Raw genomic sequence first — 20,424 nt, forward strand, 5'->3', positions numbered from 1 at the left:
ACATCCACCTAAGACATGAGCGCATGCTCCAGCCCCCAGAGCTGCTGCTCCCATAGCTCTCCTGGCCCACCCCCCGTCCTCCTGGCCCTCTTATCTAAGGCAGCGTGTCACTGCAATTTTTATGGTCAACATTACAGGCTCAAGTCCTCCTTTGAACCAATCAAACTACACTGAATATGTTAGAGAGAAGCCAGGCTTTCGGCAAAGAGTTTGCTTCCTGAGCTGAGCTGCCTGACCCCCTCCACCAGCAGGCCCCATAAATCTGCCTTACCTGATGGGAGATGGGCTTTTTAGGATCTCTCAGGGTGCTTTGAGGTAGCACTTCTATGAACTCCTTGCCACAATAAATAATGCTACCTGCAATATGTCTTTGGGAGCGTGTCAGCAGCCGCTGTCCTGCCATGAATTTTTATTCTTTTGCCGTCTGGAAGATAGATTCCAGATACAGCATTTTCCCGTACTTAGTGTCAGATCTCTTTACCCCTTTGCCCCGGCAGAATGACAGGGACCACAAATAAAATAAAATGAAAAAAAAAGCAGTCGAGGAAAAATGGCCCAGAGACCAGAGGGAAATCGCCAGGCTCACCTCTCAGTTGCTGAGGAGCTGCAGATATGACAGCAAGGACTAGAAGACAGGAACCATATTGAGGGAGAGGTCGGTAGTGCCCATGTCTTGGAGAGAGATGCGATTATCCGGTGAAGGCAGGACTCAGGGTAGAACTGATGTATTGGAGGAGAATCCAAGGCTTTTCCCCCCAGTCCTCTGCAAGGAGAATGATAGAAAAGTGGATACAAATGAATGAATGAAAACAAACATTTATTAAGTGCTTTTGTACTAAATTATGTTAGCTGATTTTTGCTTTCCACACATCCTTCATCCTTGATCTGGCTGGTGTTGGTCCTTATCAGGCACACATGGACCCTGGAGACATCACCAGTCACAACAGAAAGGAAATAGAAAAATCCACTATTTGGGTTTGAAAGATGAAGATGATGAAGATGAAGATGGGAGGGTTGTGTAACCAACAGTTACCAGGTTTGCATTCTCAACACTTAAGTAACTATAAGAAATCGATTCATCTCCAAATTTTATTAGTTTATATTTCTTGGCCGAACCAGCAATGGCATTACGCTTTACTCTTAGAACTTCTATTGTATGTGGAAAGCTCTAGTGGAGATTCTAGTGCCTAAAGTCAAAGTTTAAGGCCATAATTGCTAAGAATTATCCATTTTCATAACTGGAAAACTCACAAGGTCATTCACTCAAAGGTCCCTAAAGCTTTTTAAAGTTTTCTTATTGCTGCTGTTTTTTCCTAGCCCTATGTATTAAAAAAAATAAAGCTTTGATTTGATATCCAATCCTAGTGGGGTTTCAATGTGTATGAATTGTTTTGTACTTGAGAATGGGAAAATATGTGCAAGGGCAATTGCTTCATGGGATCATCAATCTGGAGACAATTAATCCAACCCCCTTTTACAGATGAGGAAACTGAGGTCTAGAGCAACTGTAGCTTGCCATAGATCACAAAGATAAGAGAGCTGGATCTGAGATGCTTAAGTAGTATATTCACTTCTATATTCATTATTCTTCTTGTACAACACAACTCTCTTGCCCATTTGAACACTAATTCAGTGGTGTCTAACTCAAATAGAAATAGAGGCCACTGAAATATCCTGGCTGGCTGCATGACTTAGAAAGCCACATACTAACATCATTCATGTTTTATTGTATTCTTATTTATTTTGTCAAATATTCCCCAAACACATTTTAATCTGGTTCTGGCTTTTCTCAGGAATGTATGTTGCCAGAAATGTGGTTGAAGAAAGATGTAAACTGTTTTATGCAATTCAATTCAGTTTTCTATGAACCAAGGACTGTGTGTTAGATGTTGGGAATAAATACAAAGACACAACAGTCTTTGCATTAGTTTACTAATACTGAGAAAAGATAAAACTGGGTATAGTTAATTCAAAAAGAATTAGAATTAGAAAGCATTTTATCGAGGGAGAGCACAGGTCTGAGAAAAAGGCCAGTTTGTTTATAACACAACAAGGATTTCCAAAGGAACATGAGAAAGGTAGCAGAGAGTGGTACAGGGACACTGGAAGGGAAGAGATGACATGTATGAGTATGAGGGAGCAGTCTACAAAAGTCAGAACCATGGGGATTCTGAGTGGGATCATAGGGCATTATGTTATCTTATCCTTTACAATAGAAAAGGTTGTGTTGATTTGACTGTCTATCCCTAAGAAAATGGTAGAAAGCGGGGGTGGGATGGAGGTGATTGTAGGGGTACAGTCCCTGCTTCTGCATGATGGCCAAGGCAGGTGTTAATGGAGACCTGGCTGGTTATAGGGGCAATGAGGTAAGTTTGAGTACACAGACATTTGGCTTTTCTCCCAAGTAACCTCAAACCAGGATATTGGTGCCAAGTGTCACATTTCTAGCTTCCTGGGGCAATGTGATCTACTTGCCTACATGGCCATTCCCTAATTCCTTTCAGAAATCCCAGAGTAAACGGTAGAGAGTTCATATAAGATTGAATGGTAATCTTGACCTAATCCTATCCCTACTTTCGACTTTATGTTTCTTATTTGACATCTGAAAAGCTGGATTAAGGTTTTACAAAATGAGACACTACTGCCCAGTGGGGAATGGTCCATTTGGCACATCACTATCCACATTTTTTTGTCACATGGTTGACTTAAAGTGGAGGTGATTCACAAGGTCATTGATAAATGCATGTATTGATTGGGTATTAAAAGTGTCTTGTGATTAATATAGCCTTCGAAGTAATTAGCCTAGAAGATCTCATATCTCAACACATTTAAATAATGTATCTGTGGCTACAGCAGTCTCTGTCAATCATGCCATCTGAGGCCAAGCATCATATCACCTGATAACTCATTTGTAAACTGGGCTTTTTACATGCTATCTTTTGAAAACAGGAGCTCTCTCCTAATTGTCTGGGGCAACCTATATTTAGATGTTTCAAATGTGCTGGTGGGGTTGGGAATTCAGGGATATATTGGAGCCAATGAATCAATCAATAATAGCAAACCCAAGAGGCCATGAACATGAAAGAGGGACAGTGAAGGAAACCTCAGAGGATGGGTCTGGGTATGGAAAATTGTCTTCTTCCCAAGGTTTAAGAATCTCTAGCTTTTGCAAAGTCATCTTTTCAGAATGAGATTCATTCTGCCATGGCTCTGATGTCCAACAATTAACTTTCTCTTTAAGCTGAGGGAGCAGATACTGCTTAAGATTTCATATTTGTTTCTCCTGTTACTTAATTCACTTCTATTACCCAGAAACTTTGGTGTTAGGTACTGTGAATGTGAATAGAAAAACATGAACAGTTATTCAATTCTCAAAAGAAATGTAACCAATAATTTTCTCCTAAGACCTTGCTTTCATTGTTCTGTGTTCGTTAAAATTTGTTCTGGGAAACATTTTTTTTCCCTTAAATACAAAGGAAAAAGATAACATGAAAATTATTTTCCTCCAGAACCTACAGTTGAGAAAGTTGGGTGGTAGGAGAAAGGAGAAGAATACTAGGTCATCATTTTAGGTAAAAGAAGTGTTCAATTTCTCAGATTAACAAACTTGTTTGATCTACCTGGTCTAAAGAAATTAGAGAATTATACAAGTTGGCTCACAGAAAGATAGGGAAGCCCCTAATTTTGTGGAATCATTATACTCTCCCCACTCTTGTCTGATTTCTGAAAGTTTCATTAAACAACAGTTTAGCTTTGCATGCTGGGGAATGTACATCAATAGAAAAGCCTTCTCCCAAGGCAATGAAGCTCATTTAGAGAAGGTCACTAATCATCTGGTTCCCACAGAAAATAGTGGCCCTGAAGATATATAATGAGCCAAAATAAGTGCAATTTCAAAGATTTAGGTTTGGTTCTTTTACTGTGAACTGTCTAGCTGCTTCCATGGTCCAAATTAAGTTCCTCAAATATATCTCATAATAAAACTCCATTTCTCAGTTTTATGAACTAAAAAGAGACGAAACATAGATGAATGATGTTAGAAGTCAATGCATGAGTCAATAAACATTTTTAAATGCTTTCTCCCTGTCAGATATTGAGGATATAAAGAGAGACAGGTCAGTCCCTTCCTTCAAGGAGCTTACAATTTAATGGGAGAAGTCAACAGTAAAAGAAGTTGACAGGTGGGAATGAAGAGAGGATTCCTGGGATGGAGGCATGATGATGACTTGCCCCCAGGGTGGGAAATGATCTGCTGCAGGATTGATTTCATCTTTAGAAATGATGAGGTTCAAGAAATGATGACATCCAGAAAAGTAATTAGGAAATGTTTTCCTTCCTAAATTTCCGGAGGATCTGGGACAAGTTCAAATGTGTTCATCTCTCATTTTCTCTATTATTTTTGTCCAGAAGCAGTTAGGTGGATTGAGCGAATAGAGTCTAGATGAGTCAGGAAGGCTTATTGGGTAAGTCACTCAACGCTGTTTGCCTCAGTTGCTCATCTGTATAATAAATTGGATCACTTACCCATGACCTATTGTTATCCTTAACAACTTCAAAATAGGATAAAAAATCCAGTAGCACAAGAGGAAGGAAATGTGATTTAATAGTAATCTATGTGAAAGAAGGCCTGGAATTGTTGAGAACTACAAGTTTAATGAGTCAGCAGTGTATTAGTGTGACTAAAAAATAATAAAATAAAATATTAAGTTGCAATAATAGAAAGACAATGTCCAGGTCAAGGGCAATGAGTCCTACTGTCTTCTCCATCATTAAATTAAGAATATTACATTAATTTCTGAATATTATATTTTAAGAGAGATAATGATAAATTGGAAGTATCTAGAAAAAGGATCTGAGATGATGAAAGGCCTAGAAACTTGTCATATAAGCAATAACAGAGTAAAGTGGAACTGCTTAGTCCGATGAGATGACTTATGCGGTAGAAGCATTGGCAGCTGTGGGTCATGATCACCATCTTCAAATATTTAGAAGACTATCTGATGAAAGTGGTATAAGACTGGTTCAGAAGATAAATCTAGGAACATTGGGTAGAAGTTATACTAAGGTTTCAGTAATGCTCCTTGAAGGAAGGTCCTTTTTAATAAGAAGCCCAGATTAAAAACGGGCAGAGTTATTTTGTGAGTTAGTCAGTCAATTAATGTTTATTAAATACACTTTGTGTGTCAGACATTATATTAAACACTGACAATACAAAAAAGGTAAAAAAATGAACAGAGACAGCAAGTGAAGAAGGGAGCTATTTTAAGAAAGAAGATGGGGCAGCTAGGTGGCACAGTGGATAAAGCACCGGCCCTTGGAGTCAGGAGTACCTGGGTTCAAATCCGGTCTCAGACACTTAATAATGACCTAGCTGTGTGGCCTTGGGCAAGCCACTTAACCCCATCTGCCTTGCAAAAACTTAAAAAAAAAGAAGATGGTGAACCTAGACTCATTTTAGGGGATTTTTTCCCCTATAAGATCATAGGGAAAGAGAATCTGAAAATTTTACCTCCTCTTGCCATAGTTCTATTCAATTTAAATTGAATTTATTGAGCATATTTCCATTTTGTGGGATGAAGAAATTTTGATTTTGATTTTATTTCTCCCCCACAACCATATATCAAGGAAGGCAAGTCCTCCAGTGTCAAAAGAGAAAGAACCATAAATGCTTCCCACACAGACACACACAGACACACACAGACACACACACACACACACACATTTCTTCCACCCTTTGAAGATATGGAATAATTTGTTCTCATCTATTCTCAATTAAATTGAATTAATTGAATTTAATTGATATCTATTGTTTTTTATATCATTCCCCTTGCATTCCTTCTCCACTCTTCTTGAGAGCTATTGCTTATAAACAAAGATTTTTAAAGGGAAGAAGTGGAAAAAAATCTGTAACATTGATCAATACTTTGAGAAAATCTGTCATGTAATAAAATATTGTATATAGACTCATAATAAAATAATAATAATAATAAATAACAATACCTTTTATAATATCACTTACAATGTGCCAGTCACATTTAATGATCTCATTTGATCCTCAAAACAACCCGTGAAGAAGATGTTGCAATTGTCATTCTCATTTTACAGATGAACAGACTGGGGCAAATAAATGTTAAGTGACTCACCCAGGGTCACACAGCTAGGATGATACTGAAAATAAATTTGAGCTCAGCCCTTCCTGACTACTCCAGCTACTAGGCAACCAAATTTGACAAAAGGGATGGAGAAGATGTCTTCTCCTATCTCTTCTTTGGGGCCAAGTTTGATATGTATAGCTTCCTACAACCAGTTTCACCTGGTTTATAATGGTTATTCTTTCCACTTACATTGTTATCCTCATTGTGTACTTTGCTCCCCTGCCTCTCTTTCCTTCACTTTGCATCAGTTCATATAAGTCTTCCCATATCTGATATGTCTTCTAATAAAGCATTTATCTTGCCACTGATTCTATCTCTAAATGTTAAGGGATGCTTTTTGGATTCACTCAGGCTAAAATTCACTTTGATCCTTGTCCTCCCAGTTCTCAAACCTTCTTGAAGAAAATTGTTCTCTTCCACAAAAATTGCAAATATAAAAATACAAGGCAGATGAAAGCAGTATAAAACAAAGGGCCAGGTAATAGGAAAAAAGGGGGGGGGAATTAAAACAGATCCCAAAAGAAATATATACATACATTATTTATTTATTTATTTAACAATTTGAGTCTTTTAGGTATTAAGGAGGAAATGAAAAAGCAATGTTAGGAAAAAGTGAAAGCAAAAAGACTTACAGACCGGAGGAGCCTAAGGAAATGATGTTTTCTTTATATATTACAACCTTCTCTCAAAGGATGGTTCTCCATGTGGATGTCACTGCCCACTCACATCTGATTTTACAGTTATATATAAGAAAAGCTTTTAAATCCATTTGCAGTCCCTGAGGAGTGGCAGGGGGAAGGTGTTGCCAATAACGTATAGTGAAGGCTGAAATGGACTGCCCCCCTTCACTGCAATTCTGAGGTGTTCACCCAAGAATACACAAGGAACGACATCATCTTACCAAATGGTTTAGCATCCTTTGAACCAGGACCAGATAGATCTGAGATGGCTGGTCCTCTGAAAAAGCCATCAAAGGAATGATGACTTATTTTCTTGTAAAGTTGAGGTCAAAGAGTTCTACCCAGTTTAAACAACTAGAAATATTGAAAAGTTCTATCAGGATATAAGTGAGCAACTCCACTCAAGGGAAAACTGAGGCTGGCACTTGGTCATTTTGTTTCCTTGATTCCTACCCTGATCCCATTATCTAGAACTGATGTCTTTCTGTCTCTTTTTTTTTTTTCTCTCTGTCTCTTTTCATCTGTCTCTGCCTCTTTCTGGTTTCCTCTGTCTCCCTTTCTTCTCATTTGTAACTACCTATTTTCTATTATAGTTCCCTTCTTTATCTCTCAAGCTTTATTTTCCCCTCAAGACTACAATCTCCTTGAGGGCAGGGCTTGTTCATAGATTAATAAGGGATAAATTTACAAGAGAGAACAAATAAGTAAGATCCATTGTGGAAACTGGGTTTCAGAATGGAAATTTTGTAAGATTCTTGGCCTATATCTTTGGGCTATGGAAGGTGAAAGACTTATAGAGGCTTTTGCAAAGATTTCCAAATTTGTTTTACTCATAGTTACAGCAAATATATTTCTTTTAACAAACAATTCAATATAAAAATATTTGTGAAATGTCTATTATATATTAGACAACAAAATGAACTCTAAGATACAAAAACAAAAAAGAAACAGTCTCCCTCGATGAGCTTTCAAGAGATGAATCAATAGATAATTCTGAGGTTGGGGAAAGTAAAAAAACTGATTGGGAGGAAGGTAAATTAATCAAGACTGATCAGCCAAGTCTGGAAGAGACAGCTCCTGAGCTGAGCCTCTAAAGGAAGATAAGTATTCTGAAAAGCAAAGAGGTAGAGGACCCCAACTAGCAAGGCAGCTGTAAGGATATAATAGAGAAATGAAAGCATGTGAGATTTTGCAGAGGTTGACTTGCCAAGACTTGAAACCAAAGTGGAAGGAAGAGAGGAGAGGGAAAGAGAAAAGGTCAAGGATGACTCTATGAAGTCCATGGAAGTCTTTGACACACAAGGACCTTCTGATTAGGTAGTCCTCTGTTTAATAAAGAAAGAAAAAAAAGAAGACAAACATGGCACTCTCTTTGTACAGAGGGGTCCAGGGTGACAGAAAGAGGCAATATTGAGTTTCATTTCTCAGAGACTCACTATAAATGAAGATTATTCCTAAGGGGACCAAAGAGAATGGCAAACTGCTACCTGAAGATGGGTCTGATTGTATTAACCACTCATGAGGCTTGGAAGAATTGTAGAGGAGGTTTCTTTTCTTTCAGACATAAGATGTTGGTATTGTTTTACCTTTAGTATTAATCTTTCTTGATTTCCTCTTGCACCTGCTAATGTTACCTAACAGAATCATAGCCTTCCCCTGGTCTTCTTCCCCCCTCCCCCCCCAAGTTTATTTATTGTGGCTATTTTACCAGCTATTGGCTCAACACACTCCACTCAAATATTCATCATTTAGCTCTCTGGGTAAATCGTATTTAATCAGCACAGGAGAGAAAATAGCATAATTATAGATGCCGGATGCCATTACACTCAGAAGAAATTAAACCTTGTCTCAAGCCGTCCAGCGGTGCCTCTGATGAAAACAAGCAGATTGCATTACCACTGGGGTTACTGAGAGGTTAGTGGCCATACGGGGCCAACTGTACCTTGTAGGATGTCTGACCCAGATGAGCCATAAGGAGACACACATACGCATACACATGTGCGGTATCAAAAACTCATCAAATTGCAGGCCAGTAAATTAATTTTTTATTGTTTTAAGAATATGATAAATGATAGTGTAATTAAAGCAAGTTTAATACGTGGAGATCTAAGAATGGTAAATAAATATTTTTCCAAAAATCCTATCCTTGAAAAACCAACAGAGGGAATTCTTATTCCCAATTTTCTCTTGGGTACTTTGCTGCCAATCTGATCCTTAGGATAAAAGTCAACTAAGGAAAAAGAAAGAAAGAATCTTTATCCTTTTGTAAGATACAGAAAAGTCATCTAATTGGAGAATCTAACACTTTCCAAGGAAGAAAATATTTTTTCCCAAGTCTGAGTCTACTTCTCATTTACCTATAAAAGTGATAAAATGGAGAACAAACATGGTTTCCAATTAGCATAATGGCTACAAGGCATATGATCATTTTTTTTTCCCAGATAGTAATTTATCCATTTGAGTAATGCTGATAAAACATTGCATTTGAACAGTCACTAGGGTGTAGAACAAAGGGTTTGCAAAATCACAGACTTTCCCATCTTCATTCAGTTAAGAGTAGGTTTCTGGAACAGGTTGGAGCCATTGAGGTCAACTCCCTTCAAGCCATTCACTACATAATCTCTCTTCCCCTTTTGCCTTAGAAGAATCCGAGAGCAACCTGGGCTCTTCCACCGTCTCAAAAGAGAGGAAACCTTTGCCTTAATGACAAATATTGTCTTTTACCTGGATCTAAAGACAGGGTTAGGAGTACCATCTACTGTGGCTTCCTGTTTTTGAAAAAACCAACAGCCAAACAGGCAACTGGGTCTGTTTTTATTATTATTATTATATATATGTATATATATATATGCTAATAATACTTCTGAGGTTTGGATAAGTAACTAAGAGGAAGGAGATCTCCTTCTAGTCCATCCTACTGCCGACAATTAAGAAACCTCAAAGTAATTTTTGAAAATGTCAGCGTCTCATTTAGCAAAAGGATAAATAATAAATGAAGCGTAATCACTGTCCTGTGCTGGTGGTACAGCTTCGCGGTGTCATTAGTAAACTAACGGTATAATATCTTCGTGTCACAGTTTAATTATATCTTGTAATTAGTTTCAGCAATGGATTGCATAGAGTCAGGCCCCCTGAGCTAAACAAAAGGTAATAGAACTTTTGGAGCCCCTGCATAAATCAATTATGAAAGTGTCCTGCCTTATTCGAAGCTTGTTTGCTGTAATTTTATGCACAAGATAGAAATGGCCCTGCTTGCCCATGGAAGGCAATTTGGCCTACTCCACACTTGTATGAATCCAGCCCCTCGGCATGCCCACCCAGAACTCTGACTGCTCCATACAACTGTCAGTATGAGCTCGGCAGTGAATGCCACAGTTGGGGGGGGGGGATGATGGAGGGGAGGGCTTGTGGATCAGAGCAGGTAATAGATGTGCTATGTGCGAGGGAGCAAGAAACGAAATGGGAAAAGATGTGAGGACCTGGAAGAATGATTCTTAATGCTTCCCTGAACAAAGACAAGAAGGTTAGCAGAATCAAAGGCCAGGCAACACTGATGCATATGGGCAGGTTGACACGACATATATTCCTTTATCATTTGTCCTTTCAACATCCCCGCTCTCCCCGAGTGGTTGCAATTGGAATCAGCACAGGTTACATAGCAATTCGAAATGGAGAAGGAGAATCCACATCTTTAATTGGATCTAATTCTGGTCCTAGTGAGCTCTGAAACAGCAAAGGGCTTACAAGAAGAGTTGAGGGCTAGCTGTGGTCACCAAATCCATGTGGGAGAGTCATGGATCCCTGCTGGGGGAAACGAAGAAGAAACTCAGGGGCGGGGGGTTGGCTCAGTCCAATTGCCACCAATACGTGTGATCGTCTCCATTTGGATCAAACTGTAAGGCATGGTGGAGAGGGGGTTGGGGTCCAGGTTCAAAGTCCTCATCAAGTCTGCTTTGAAAGTAAGTCTAGTGCCATGCTGTCCTTTCTGTTTATACAACAATTTACAGGTTTAAATGAAACCCTGCTTGAAAAAAGCAGACTGAATCTTCCTATTGTGAGCACTTCAGCAAATTTAACAAAAGAAAAAGCCCAGGCGAGGAACAGAAAAAAAAAAGTCCACTCCTCAGACTGGTGTGCTGCAATCTGGCTGGTTGCTATGGTGATATGATGGCTTGTTCACATGGCAACATACCTTAGGTCCACTATTAAAATGATGAGAGTGAACTAGGTTGCATTAAGGATAGCACGCTGTATGCTAAAGCAAGTCTTTATCTCTAGGGAGAGCCGGACAGAGCCTACCATCCAGTAAAAATGAGGGAGAAAAGGAGGAGGAGGAAAAGGTTGGAGGCCTTGAAGAGGGGAAAACCACAGGGGTACAATAACTGTGAAAAGAAAGATCTCAGCTCTGTATCTAAAGTGAGGGATGAGGATACAGATGATGGACAATGAGAGGTTTTTGTTTGTTTGTTTGTTTTGTTTTTCTTTTTGGAGATGGGATTCAGCCTTCAGATCAGTAGGTCAGACTAATGAGTAATAAATTTCTTACAAAGGAAACTGTACGTTCCGAGCAAACCCACTGTCCTTTGGCTATATATGATGACCCGAGTTCCTCACAAAGGAAACTGTATGTTCCGAACAAATCCACTGTTCTTTGACTACATAAGATGGCAACAGAAAACCCAACATGACCTGTGTACTGCCAATGCAATGAATAGCAGGGCTGCTTTGTCCACAACTTAAATAAAACAGTCTAATAAGGATAAGGGTGGAGAATTACATAGCATTTATTTATTGAATATGAAAACCCATGACAGCCCCAGATCCACATCAAATGACATCAGAGATGGGGGAGGGGGAGCATTTCCTTCCAAGATGCTAGTTTTATGTTTTCTTTAATATGGTGACAATTTTTTCCCCCTGCTGACGTGGAGAGGGCGGTGATAATTCTGCCAATATTATCCCAACAACACTTCCTATGTTCCAGGGCTTGATTTCTCTCTGCTGTTTAGCAAGTTCTAGCGTGGCATATATATGAGACAACCAGGAATTACAGGGCAATATAATTCCATGGAGAGCTTCAGGTGATAGCATAAACTACAACAGGGATGCCTAAGCTTCTGGAATCCCTTCTTCCTTCACACATCCAATCACTTTTCATGTTTTTCATTGGATGCTTGTGTTTTATTTGAAAACCTCATTAGCATGAAGTAGAGTGAAGGCCTACATCTCCAAAAGGTATTTTCACATGGAGTAATGCCATGGACTTCATTTCACGTGTGACGACTAACACAATTATCTTATAGACAGTTAATTATTCCTGCCCTAACACTGTCCTTCACTTTGTTCTTTAATTTTTCTTTTACAAATCTCTCTCTCTCTCTCTCTCTCTCTCTCTCCCTTCTCCCACCCCCCATCCTCCATCCTCCATCCTCTTCTTTTCTTTCCTCTTCTCTCTCCCCTCTCAAATAATTACTATGAACATTCCATGCTGTGGATCATCTCCTCTTATATACATAAGTAATAGATTCAGGATAACTTGCCTGTTTGGGTCAGAGTTATTTCTATCTTAGATGAGCCTGGGGAGGAATAGTGTTTAGATCTTCAGCTCCTGGGGAGAGGGGTTTGGGACTGTATCACTTAATTTTGCTCAGAGTCCCAATTCAGGTTACATGAGGCTAGATTTTTTTCATGGAGATCTTCAGTTTTTCTCTGGTTACTGAAGACCCCTGGCCCTGGTTTCCTTTCCTTAACCTTTTTATCTAGGAAGGGTATACTACCCCAATTTTCTCTTTCTGCTCAGAAGTAGAAGAGGGACATTTGGGGGTATCTTGACTAGTAAGACAATACCAGCTTTGTCCTTCTCCCTACAACACAGTAGGCAATAATCACCTCATCAGAATGGTAAATTGTATGTAGGGGGAAAAAGAAGAGAAACCTGGTGTCTATCAAAATCTCATGACAGCTACATTCATGTTTTCTCCTGAGAACCAAAATAACTACAAAGTGTATGAAATCGTTAAGCACAGAAAAATCCTAGAGGTAGAGGGGGAGAATAAAACTCATGATTTCCCATCCAAAAGGCATCAAAGCTCCATTCCTCTGAGTTCATTTGCTTCCCTTCACTTGTCACCTACCTATGGAAGGGAGACTTGACTTTACTCAGTAAACAGGAAACTTTAACTATATACATAAACATACATATGTATGCTTATGTAACATACATATGTATGGTTATATATAATATCCAGGTATTCATATACTGACTCATACACAGTCCTCTAAAGGGAGAAGGGTGGACCAGGTGACCTACCCATCCTATCAGTCTTGATACATAATGAAGAAAAGATGGGAATGGGGAGTGGGTAAGGGGAAGCAGATGAAATCAGTCATAAAACAATGAAAAAGGAAAAGCATGTGGATGCTAAGGTATCACAACTGCATTTGCTGGTGGTGATAGACTCTTCACACGTTTAATGGCAAGACAGATCAGTTTAAAGAAACTTTCCCATTTAAATGTGCCATAACAGAATAATAAGGTCATACAGCATGACTTGATATATGGTCATATCAAGGAGAGTGGTGATAGAAATAGACTGGGGCATTGAAATTTGAATAGGTAGCTAAGGATGATAGGTCCTGCTGCTGCTGCTGCTGAGGACCAAGAGCAGACTTATTTTGCACTATTTCAATAGATATGCAGAATATCCACCAGCTCACAGTCTGTCCCCACCTGCCCTTAACTTGGCTTTGTTTCTGGTACTAGTTACTAGAGAAAGATAAGTTCCAATAAGGCCTATCTGTAGCCACTCTTAATATCCTTCTTATCATTCATTTGACAATTATTTATTGAGACACTACTACATACATGAGTAATTAGGTGGTGCCATAGTGGATTGAGTTCTAGACCTGGAAACAGAAAGAATCATCCTTTTGAGTTCAAATTCAGCCTCAAGGCCTTGGACAAGTCACTCACCTCTGTTTGCCTCAGTTTCCTTTGTAAAGCAAAGTTTATTTGTAAAATGACCCAGAGAAGGAAATGGCATATCAACCAAGTATCTTTGTCAAGAAAACCCCAAATGGGATCATGAAGATTTAGACAGGAATGAACAACTGAAAAAACATGAATAGGCCCAATAGAAGATGCATAAAAATATAAGATTTGTTAGAGGTGTGTTGACTTTTTCAGTCTCAGGGTTGAGTCACTTTGCTATACTTTCCCTTTCCCCCCAAGACCAGATGCTCTCCTTTCCCATACAGACTATTGAGTGTTCAGAAGGTCATATAATTATAAAGATAATGTTTGTTCAATCATTTCAGTCGTGACCACCTCTTTGTGACTTCCATTTGGGGTTTTCTTGGTGAAGATATTGGAATGGTTTATTATCTCTCTTTTTAGCTCACTTTACAGATGAGGAAACTGAGGCAAAGAAAGTTAGGTGGATTGCCCAGGGTCACTTAGCTAGAAAGTATTTGGGCTCAGGTCTTCCTGACTCCAGACCTGGTGCTATATCCGTTGAACCACCTAGTTAATAAAGGGTTATAGACATTTTATCACTGATTCACATTACTATTTTGCAAACAAAAAACTGTGGTTTAGAAAATTTAAATGACTTGTCCTAGCCTTGCACCACAAACCTCCTAAGGGGATGAAGAATAATTTGAATTCAGGTCTTTTTGACTCGAAGATCAGCACTCTTTGGCATCATCATCTCCAGACTACTAGGATCACTCTGGGGTGAGGACATTGGGACCAGAATTCCCCCAATCTCACTAGCTACGCTTTTAGAGACACGCGTCTCCATGGGATCAATTTCTCTAAGTTTCCTCAGCCTTGGAAGGACTTGTACATGGACTCCATATGCTGCAGGCAGTCACAACCGAACACAATTACAAATTGCCTGGCATCCACATCTTCACACAGTCTCCAATGGTCCCTGATCACTCCAGTTAATTACTCATTCACTGCTCCCCTTCTCTCTCTATTTGTATCCTAGCATTCGATCTCTATACATGCTATATACTCAACATTTGTTTCATATTTTATCACAACCATTTGCCAGACTGCGTCAAGTTCAAATAGAAACAAGTGTCACTGCACCTTACGTAAGGATCCTTGTGGGCTGCATACTGATGTAGTTTTAAAATGTAATGTTACCTATGTTTCATTGTATTTTTATTTATCTTGTTAAATATTTTCCAATTATATTTTAATCTGGTATGGGGTGCTTACAGGTCACCAGCATGATATTGGACACTTTTGCTTTATATTATTTCTAGTCCACCAAATAGCAGTGTAGGGAGGCTGTCAACACTATTTCTTTATATACTATAACTTTATAGAGCCCTTAATCTGGAGTTCATGAACTTCTTTTCATAATGTTGAAATTGGTATAATTAGTTTCCTCTGTAATCCTATATATTTTATTTAAAAACATTATTCTGAGAATGGATCCATAAGTCCATATCCCACTAAAAGTTAAGAATTCATGTTTTATAGGCTGAGAAACTATAATTAGATAAAGTAGTTATCCTCATTAGTATATAATATTATAAAACATATATATATATATGTATGTATGTGCATATATTTATATAGAAAAAGACAGAGAGAGAAAGAGAGAAAAAGAGTCATGAACTTGATTGACTGTGGTGAATAGCTAATAGCTGTTCTCTTGTCAGAATCTATCTAGATAGAATTTTTTTTTCCTTCAGGAGCTCATCAGTTACTTGGGGAAGAAAGATAGAGCCCCACAAAATAAAATTAACTGACATCTATTTAGTATTTTAATGTTTGCAAAATGCTTTATATAAGTCATTTTATTTGAGCTCACTGCAGATGGTTCTCTAGAACTATTTCTCCAGTTCTAACTTCTCCCTTGACTTCATATATGATAACTCCCTACTGGACATCTCAAACTGGATGTTTCAATAAGAATCTTAAAATCAACATTATCTAAATTCATTTTCTTTACCCCAAACCTCTGATGTTCCATGCTTCCTTATTATTACTGAGGGTACCACTAGCCCCCCAATCACTCAAGCTCACAGTTTAGGTATCATTGTGGACTCCTCCAGTCAGTTGTTAAATCCTGCTGTTTCTGTCTTTATAACATCTCTTGTATATGTTTCAGTGACACTGGCTTCTGGCTATTCCTTGCATTCAACATTCTATTTCCCAACACTGTTGATTCTCATTAGTCATCTCCCATGCTTGAAACTCTGTCCTTTCTCATCTCTGCTTTTTAACTTCCCTGTCTTCCTTCAAGTCTCAGTTCAAATTCCAACTTCTACAAGAAGCCTTTCCTGAAACTCCATAATGCTAGTGTCATTTTTCTACTGCTTGAATATCTTTTTATATGTTTCTTCCCCCTTACCCTGTGAGTGCCTACAAAAACAATCACTTTATTTTATTTTAGTTAAAAATGAGTACAAAAATAAGTGGCCTATCCCTGTTATGGCAAATGCAAAACCAGAGAGGGAAATGGTGATTGTCTAGAGAGAGAGAGAGACTGTATAATTTCATCAAGAAAAGGTCATACTGAACTATATTTCCTTTTTTTGTAGTTACTAAATGGATCAATCAGAGAAATACTGCAGATGTTTACCCAGATTTTAGTGAAGCTTTGGATAAGATAATTCATGTTTTGATTGTGGAAAATATAGAGAGATGTGGGTCAGATAATTGTTAAATTAGGTGGATTTGGACCTGATAGAATGCCTGAATCCAAAATGTAGTCATGAGCAGTTGGATGCCAACTTAGAGGAAGAGCTTCTCTGAGGGCATCTGTACTTGATCTTGTATTTGTTAATACGTTCATCAATGACTTGGATGAAGGCAAAGCTGGCGTGGTCATCTAATGTACCCAGGACACAAGGCTGGTAGAGAAAGCTAACACTTTGGATGGTAAAATCAGAATTACAAAAGAGCTTGACCAGTTGGAATATGAGAGTAAATTTTAGAAGATGAAATTTAATAGGGATAAATGGTAAAATGACACCTAGATCCAAAAAATCAATGTCAGAAGTATTGGTTAGGGGAACTGTGGTAAGGTAGTTTGCCTTTAAAAGATGCAGGGGTTTAGGGGACTACAAATTCAACATTCTAGGTGGTATAATATGACAGCAAGGTAAACTAATATGATCTTAGGCTGAATTTAGTGAATAGTGCCCAAGATTAGAAAGATGATCATCTGCTCTGGTCAGACAACATCTTGAAGATTATATTCCCTTCTAAGGCACAAAGTGTGCTTAGCTTGGAGAAAAGAGTGAATATCTAATTGCTATATTCAAGTTTGCTCAGAACCCTCTCTGATAAATTTTTTTTTGACTAGGTAAAAGAGGCCATTCTTTGTCTCATTTCTTACCTAGTCTTAATCACTAAATGGATGTTGTTTCAGACAAACAGACCTGGAATGACCCTAGCTTAAAAAGGGCAAGGTTTCCCATTGCATCCAGGGCCATCTCCAATCTTCCTGATCTTTATCTAGTCACTGGAACCAGGAGAAAGTGAGGCTGGTGAATTTGCACAGCCCTCCCACACTTGCAACCCATTCATTTGGATGCCATGGCATCACCTCCCTGTTTTCATAGTCCCCTTCAAGAACAAAAGATAAACAACACGTATTTAAGGGATATATAAATAGTATTTCTATAACACTAAGATTCACAGAGTGCTCATTAATAGCTTATTAAATTCTCACCATAACCCTGTTGGAAGCACAGTTAATGCTAGCATTTTTGTGATGAAGGAACTGAGATACAGAGAGGTTAAAAGACTTACCCAGGGTCACACAGGTGGTAGGGATCTGCAGATAGATTAGAATGAAGAACTTCCTGACCTTAAGTTCAGCACTCCATCTAGCCACTTGTCTCTCTGAAAAGAGAAGTTCAATTTGGCTCCAGAGAGCAGAAACCAGAACAATGGCTAGATGCTAAGAAGAATAAATATAGGATGGATGTTAAACTAATAAAGGGGCATAGGCTGATTCAGAAGGAGTTGGATTCTCTCCCACTTACAGTATTCAAGTAAAAGCTGGCTGACCATTTGTTGGAGGTATTTCAGAAGATAATTTTTGGGTTGGACTAGATCTCCTCCGAAGTCCTTTCCAGTTCTGAAATGTTGTTTTTCCATAATTATGTGGGCACATCAGAGCATAGCACAGAATCCATTAGATGGTAAGCTTCTCCCTGGGGCCAGGGAATATCTTTTGTTTCTTTTTGTAGTCACAATACTTATGACAATATCTAGCGCAATAATCATCTGACTCTTGTTGTGTCTGACTTTTCATGACCCCCATTTGAAGTTATCTTGGCAAAAATGGTAAAAGGGTTTGCTTCATTTTACAGATGAGGAAACTGAGTCAAACAGAGTTGAATGTCTTGCCCAGGGTCAAATACCTAATCAGTGTTTGAGATTGGATTTGAATTTAGTCTTCTTGACCCTGAAATTGCCTCTCTATCATTTGCATTATCTCGCTGCTGTCTAGAACAGATTAGGTGCTTAATAAATGTTCATTAATTGATTATTTATTGACTTAGAATCAGCTTTGGGTAGAGAGAGCAGTCATCCACTAAAAGAGAGGAGAGCTCAGCTGGGCAGTTGCTGGACTTTGTGTGAATAGCTCTAGGGTAATGTTAACAGTTCTCTGGGGCATGTAGCCTCCAGCTATTTCATAGCCCATGGCTCTAGGCAATGTCATAGCTTTTAGTCTGAAATCCTTGGTCTTTGGGAATTCTCTTCTGGTCCTGATATGTCCAGTAAACCCACTAACTAAGAGGCTATGACAAGTGGGATAGCAGAATCTATTTTTTCCAGTTCCATTAGTCAGTAAAAGTTATAAGCCTGAATCAACTAGCTTTTCCTATCACAATCTTATTCTTAAGTAGAGATTTGTGGAAATTTTCAGTGATGGAATAATATTATAGAACATTATTATGAGATTTCTCAAGGGAGAACATCCATGGGCAGGCCCATTGATTGGTTGTAGTCTTTTACTCTCCCATCAGAGTTGTGCTTTTTGCAGATAGAGTTTGAATGCTTGGCAGTTTAGCTCTGGAGAGGACCAGTGATCTTTGGGTCTTTGGGGATTCACTTATCTTGCCAGGTGATCTTCAAAATATTCCTAAGGCAATTCCATTTCCTGGCATGGGTCTGGTAGACTGTCCAGGTTTCACAGGCATGTAACAATGGAGTCAACCCAATGCCTCTGTTGACCTTCATTTTAGTAGGCAGGTATATTATAAACAAGTCAAAATGGGTATATAGTATTCCTGGCACAGCACAACTCTGAGATGAAGCACCATCTTCTAGCACCTACTGGAGCAAGGCTTATCTGAACCAGATATAGAATACAAGATTGAGAAAGAAGCAATTCCAGGGAATGATAGGGTAAGTATCCATAGGTGGAGAGAGTATTTTGAATAAGAAACCAAGGGCAATTTGTCAAAAAGTATGTTAGAAAATCTTGAAATAATCAAGTACCTTGGATTGTCACAGGGATTATGGGAACTTCATAGAAAAGATGGAAAAATCATTGTGGGTTGCAATGATCAGACTCCTTATGGAGGAAAATGGAAACAGGAAGAGAGAGGAAGGATTAGACTTAAAATGTCACTGGTGTTTGGAAAATTTGGCAGAGAAAACTTCCTTACTCAATGCATGGTGGTGCCATCTTTATAATTAATAGTCTCAGAAATTAGTAGATCATTGAGAAACTGGGTGATTTGCTGAGGGTTACATATCTGGTATATCTCAGAGTCAGGGTTTGAACCTTCATTATCTTAGTTTCTGAAACTAGCTGGTTGATTATCATTATTTCTTGGAGAAGGAAGAGGAAAAGGAAGAAAAAGAAAAAAAACAGAGGTCCCTAAAGTACAGGTGTCAAACTCAGAGACTGAGCCAACTTAAAATGTAATTGGGAAACATTTAACAAAATAAAAAAAATACAAAAAGTAATGTTAATTTGTGGTTTTTTCCAAGTCAATATGTAGCCTGCAGGGTTCTATTTTTGAATTTGACATCCCAGTCTTAGAAAGGACAGGTTAGGATTTGTTCAGTAGTTTCATCGACAATTGGCTGATTCCTTTGGGGATTTTCTTGGCAAAGATACTGGAGTGGTTTGCCATTTTCCTCTCCAGCTCATTTTACATATGAGGAAACTAAAGCAAATAAGATTAAATGACTTGCCCAGGATCACACAGCTAATAAGTGTCTGAATCTGGATTTGAACTCAGGTCTTCCTGATCCTAGGTACTATCCATAGTGTTACCCAGCTTCCCATGAATTTGCAAAGTTTAAAAAAAGTCACACCAGATGATAGTGGTCATTTTATCCTGGCTATAGTTTTCCTTCTATGAGAAATTTAAAAAAAGACAGGAAGTATAATCCTTCATTACTCAGAGTGGAGGCGCCATGATGCACAACTCAAATTTAGCAGACCAATGTGTGAAATGTGAATAGTTCCTGAATAAAATTCTTCAAATTGATTGGTGGAGTAATTGCAAATGTTCTCTCTTTTTGCATGATTTAACAGAATTTGTTTCATCATGGATATTTTGTTTGCAGTGATTCTTGATAGCAAGAATCACAA

At 38.5% G+C, this 20,424-nt stretch overlaps 1 long non-coding RNA gene across 1 annotated transcript in view; it reads right to left on the bottom strand.

Annotated features, from left to right (window-relative positions):
- Window positions 1–595: 595 nt before the first annotated feature.
- Window positions 596–20,424, bottom strand: part of LOC141513278 (uncharacterized) — a 545,077-nt gene continuing 525,248 nt past the window's right edge. The window contains exon 3 of the long non-coding RNA XR_012475754.1: window positions 596–763. This is a non-coding gene — a long non-coding RNA (uncharacterized LOC141513278). The remainder of the gene's footprint in view (window positions 764–20,424) is intronic.

This window comes from Macrotis lagotis, chromosome 1, assembly GCF_037893015.1.
Source record: "Macrotis lagotis isolate mMagLag1 chromosome 1, bilby.v1.9.chrom.fasta, whole genome shotgun sequence".
NCBI classification, from domain to species: domain Eukaryota; kingdom Metazoa; phylum Chordata; class Mammalia; order Peramelemorphia; family Peramelidae; genus Macrotis; species Macrotis lagotis.